This window comes from Nicotiana tabacum, chromosome 8, assembly GCF_000715075.1.
Source record: "Nicotiana tabacum cultivar K326 chromosome 8, ASM71507v2, whole genome shotgun sequence".
NCBI classification, from domain to species: domain Eukaryota; kingdom Viridiplantae; phylum Streptophyta; class Magnoliopsida; order Solanales; family Solanaceae; genus Nicotiana; species Nicotiana tabacum.
The window spans coordinates 194,609,769-194,615,720 of NC_134087.1; positions in this window are offsets into that span (position 1 = coordinate 194,609,769).

Below are 5,952 nucleotides of genomic sequence, written 5' to 3' on the forward strand. Positions count from 1 at the left end.
AATTCATAAGTATAAGTTTGGCCGGACCCGCCATTGTGGACCGAGAGGGGTGCCTAACACCTTCCCCTCAAGGTTATTTCGATACCTTACCCTAAATCTCTGGTAATGCAAACTAGTTTAAGAGTTAATTACTCTAGGTGCCCTAACGAACTACAATCCGTTATGTGGCGACTCTTCAAAAACCCAAATCCCAAAAGAAAATGAGTTATTACCTTCCATGAATGTCGGAACTCGGACTTCTCTCCGCAGAGGGAAAAAAGGGGGCGCGACACTGTCATAAGCATGGATTTTTCAATTGGACCAATCAGGGGTTTCAACCACACGTCAGCCAGGCCTGACTTCTTCAGAAGATTACCTTTGGCAGGGACCTCAATGGTAATTTGTTTCATCACTCTACTTCCACTTGAAGAACCAACTTCGGTTCGAGAAACATTAGTAGCGGGGACTGTAGAGTAAGTCATAATGTCTTGAGGCAGAGCAGAAATAGTAGTAGTAAAAACTGGCAAAGAGCGTTCCATTGGGACAAGCACAGGAAAAGAGGCAAGATGTACTTCATCAGACACCAAATCAAAACCTTCATATCAAACTCATGAGAAAAAAGGTGTTCATTAGAGTCACGAGCTGCTATAGAAATGTCTTCGTCAGAACTCTCTAAAGTGGATTCAACAGGCTCGGTCATGGAAATATAACGGGGAGGAGTAACTTTATCATCTGAAATAACGCGCCTTCTACCCCGTGGCCTTTTAACCAAGGAACTCCCATCCCGTTCCTCTTCCTCTTCAGAGTCTTGGGGTTTGTCAGCTTTCCTTTTCGATGAAGAACTCAAGATTATCTCCTGAGCTCTTGCCAAAGAAAGTCTGGAAGCTGCAATCGACTCAGCACTTACACCACGAATAGGAAACCCTAATAAAACAAGGGTTAAAAATATTCTAATAAAAGAATAAGATGAAAATAGAAAAAATTCTTACCGTGAGTTTTAACCTTCCAACCAAACCTATTAGAGAGGTACTTCCAAGATCTAACTTCCATTGGAGTAATGGTCAATAACTTTTCTACCCAACCACGGAAATTGAAAATCTCTTCAACAGTTCTCATGGTTGCTGAAAAAAGAAAAAAAAACAGTCACGATAAGTACAAACTCTTTTTTTTAAAGAGAAAATTATAAAAAAACTTACGTGCAAAATTCCACTTTTCAGGAAATGACATATTTTCTTTACCTACTAGCCCTACCGTAGGAGCAACAACAAATCGGGCAAACCGGCCATGATCTTTATTATCCTCAGGGCTGACTAAAACCCTTTTACTCCTCACCACCAAATTAAAAATTTCATGACGGAATAGCTTGGGGGAATAAAGATGGATTACGTGAAAACAAGTGAAGGGCGGTTGAGCCAAATTAGACAAGTATCTTAAACATACAACAACCCTCCATACAACAGGGCCAATTTGTCCTAAACACACATTGAAAAAGCTACAGAATTTGATACTGACAGGATCAATAGGGGGTTTAAAATCCAGTGTAAAGGGATATGTATACACGAAAGAAAAGCCAGCCTTGTAGGACGTGATCCTTTGATTTTCATTAGAAATTATAATTGAAAAATCAAATTTCCAGTGGCAATCTACGGACAACAGAGATCAAACCTTCAGTAATCTGAGAAGGGTAAACGTCAGCACGATCAATAGGGGACATAGAAGAAACCTGATTCCTAGTTGATTCTCTATCAGTATAAAAAGAAAGTTCAGAGGGGATAATTTTGTCTACTATTGGTTCACGGGCTGGTTCATTAGAGTCCCTACTTCTGGCAGAAGATCTATGTGGAAGAGAACCCCTAGTTCTAGAAGAAGGAGGAGGAATAGAATTAGGTAAAGATGAAGGTGAACCTCGAATGGACGTTGATCCTAAACTACGTGACCTACCTCCTCTCCTGCTCCTAGTTGGAGCAAGAGGAAGTTCATCTACAATAAGAACTTTATGAGGATCAGGGTTTAAAGAAGACATAGCTATACAGAGAAGAAAGGAAGATTGAATAAGTCAAAGATGGAAAACTTTTTTATAAAACAAAAGACAAAGGATATATTTATACTCAGAAGCAACCTTCAAACAAAAAAGGTAATGATGGGAATGTCATAATGAAAATTGTCACTTCGTGATTGATGTAGCCACAAAAAAAGCCCTAAAAGACGTTGAAGAGTTGTAGACCCAATCAAAAGTCGCCACATGCCACGAGCATTAAATGGAAGTGACATGCGAAGCATCAATTTCAGAGAAGGTATAATGGCGGCAAAAATTCTCGCTTTAATGAGATCCACTTCCCAAATATTCAATTGTCGAATAAATGGCAAGTGGGGGGACTATCAGTATTGGGGAAAATCAAGTTAACGTTTGATTTTAATTATGTGCTGACATGTCAAGACACGTGGATTAATAAAAGCGTGACAACTGGTAGAGAGTATTCGAAGAGCTGTGAGCCTTAACAGGTACGGGCAAGAATACCAGAAGATAGGAAGTGACGATTACTTGTATCTCTTGATAATTTGAAGAGACATCAGAAGAATGAACCTAGTTAGTAAAAAGTACAGATACGTATTATCTGCAATTAATGAGCATCAATGAGAGGAAGCGTTATAGAATCTTCATGAAACAGTTACGATTTGTTAATTATAATGTTACATTAATGTCATTAATTGCTCATAATGGCTCTATTATGAGGGGAAAGAAATGTAGTACTTAGAAATAGCTATAAAAGGAGAGAAATAGCATTTTTATTATACCCTGATTATTGCTGAAATATACTTACTTACATTGCATAAAATCTGCTTACTCTGTTATTCTCTCAAATCTCAATTTTTCTTTTCTTGTTATTCAATCATTTCTTTAATCGATTATTAGTAACCCGAGTTCTTCTAAGAATTACGCTTTGATCGAAATTCCTATTTTTGGTTAAACAGTGATCTAGTAGATGTTTGGACATAAAAATAATATTATTTTTTAAAAAAAAGTAGTATTTGGAGTTAAGTTGAAAATGGTATTTGGAATTCAAAATTGTATTTGGACATATATTTCACTTGAAAAAAATAGTAGTTTTGTGAAGATTTTTTGAAAATTTTGAAGAAGTTGTAAAAACCACTTTTTGATTTTTGAAAATCTCATTTTCGATTTTTTTTAAAAAAAACTCACAAAACTTCATGGACTAATACATTTTCGAGAAAAAGAAATTTTTTTTATGGACAAACGTGTCCCTAGTCTAGATCCACAATTGATCAAATTTCTTCCTCTGCCTGCTCAACATTGATTTTTTTTTCTCAAATAGAATATCTATCCGGATGCCTTATGCCTTGTGGGACAAAGCAAATACCACAATTCAACTTATCCTTCTACATGAAAAAGTAATACATTAATTGGATAGTCCATTTTGGAGTTATAGACGTTTTTCTTTTCCATTTCGAGATGTAGACAATAGTACTTTACTAAGATATCCAACCAAGAGGAACCATGGAGTTGGGGGAGTTAGGCCAGAGTTAGGACCAAACATACTAAATGGTAAACAATATTGAGAGTTGTGGTGGGATGAGTATGATCCCTTTACATCTTTAACTATAAGATTTGAGATCTGAATAAAAAAAGAAAAATTGATAGGGAGCTCTTCCCCCCTCCCCGTCTTTAATTACAAGCACAACTTTTATAGCTGCTTTATCTATTTGAAGTCGTATAAACCATAAATGAATAAACAAATATGAAGCAGGACCTACGCCCTCACGTCCCGAAAATATAATTGAAGAGAGAGGACCTTACATGGTGTGAGTTCGATTTAATCAGAGGTGCTAAAGTAGATATCGAACATAGTAGAAAACAAAAAAACTAAACAACAAACTTTTTAGAAGAAAATCATGCTAATAAGGGGCAGCCAGTGCATGAAGTATCCTGCATTTACGTAGGGTCCGCGGAAAGGGCCGCACCCCAAAGGGGTGTGATGTAGGCAACCTACCCTGATGCAAGCACTAATGATTCCACGGATTGACACATGATCTATAGGTTACACGAAAACAATTTTATCATTGCTTCAAGGCTCTCCTTCAAAATATCATACTAATAGTGACCCTATTTACCATATTATTTGTCATAATAGTTACTCTGTAATTCTTTTTATGGGTTTTTCTCGGGTTGGGGTGGGGGAGGGGGAGGTCGGGGAGAGGGGATCTAATATGGGGAAACTTCTGAACATGTTTAAATCACAGACATTTTCTTCATTTGATGGATTCAGAATTTAAATATTGTAGATTCTGTAATGTATAATTTATTTATAATTGTTTAGCACATATATAAGATTCGACCTTAAAACACTAAATTATGTCGAACTTGCAAACTGACAAACCTATTGTTGTATCCTCTATTGATTTTCCCATAATGTGTTGCAGTGTTTTGGGGACATGACTTTATGGAACAAGATCTCAAAATCATGGTTGAAGAATCCTTGAGCTACCATAGCCCAATCAGTTTTGTTTCTATATTGATAGCAAATGTTGTGTCTCATTTCAAGGGCAATGACTACAATCTTCCAAATACTTTAATTGTCAAATAAGTCCAAGAGCTTACTTGAAACTTATACAAGTTGTCTTTGTTTGAAGGTAGTAAACACACTAGTATGTAGTAAACAAAAATAATAAGAATATCCAATTCCAATAGGAACTCATTGAATTCTTTATTTAATTTGAGACTAAACTCTCCATGGGATTCAAAGTTTGTGTTCTAATAGGTCTTCCCATATTTAGCACACTTTCAGTCAGTATATATAAATTAAACTCCTACTAAAATAATAACAGCTTAGCTCCCGTTTGGATATATATTGTCTAAAAAAAATAAAAATATTATTTGTTCATAGAATTTGATCGGTTTTTGAATTATATTTTTTCAAGTTTCCAAAAACTAGTTTGGATCAGTTTTTGGATGAAATTTTATCTTACACTCACAAAACTTCAACTTTTTTCCCAAAAAAATGCATGCACAAACACAATTTCAACTTCCAAAAGTTATTTTTTTTAAAAAGTTCAATTTTTTTCTTCAAATTTTAACCAAATCTGTCTTCTAACGTTAGCTTATAAATTGGCTATATGTATAATGTATATACTCATTTTCAAGTTTTCAACCATGTCCAAGACAGAGGAGAAGATGATCCACAAGAAGATCAGCATGTACATGTTGATTAGTACTCAAAAAGCTCATAGGAAAGGGAGTCGTGGTGTAATCGGTAAAGTTGTTGTCATGTGACCAGGAGGTCACGTGTTCGAGCCATAGAAACATCTTCTTACATAAATGTAAGGTAAAACTGCGTACAATAGACCGTTGTAGTCTGACCCTTCTCCAGATCCCGCAGCGGGAATTTAATGCACCGGACTGCCTTGGCTGCCCTTACTCAAAAAGCTCATAGGAAAAGACAGGAAGAGAAATCAAAAAGTGGGAAAATAAACAATACCTATAAAGATATTTTAATTTGCTGAACTGAATCAGTTCGATTTGTGGGAATGCCTTAATTTTCAAAGCAATCAATAAGGTGAATGCCTTATGCGGCACGAATTTGAGTATAGTCGGGCTCCAATGCAGGTACCAGACATCGGATGGAAAACCAAAAATTTATATATACTGTAATTATATATATATATATATATATATATATATATATATATATATATATATATATATATATATATATATATATATATATATATATATATATATATATATAATTAGTATACAATCTATGTATACTAGGTAGAAAAAGTAAATAGTACATTCGACCGCTTATTTATATAAAGATCAAATATTCTATATATCATGAATTTGAAGTCTTGACTCCTGAACTATTTATGGATCACATAGATATGTCGATCTCAATCAGATTGTCCTCCTCATTCACTCCTTTGATATGTATCTGTCAAAAAATTAATCAACTA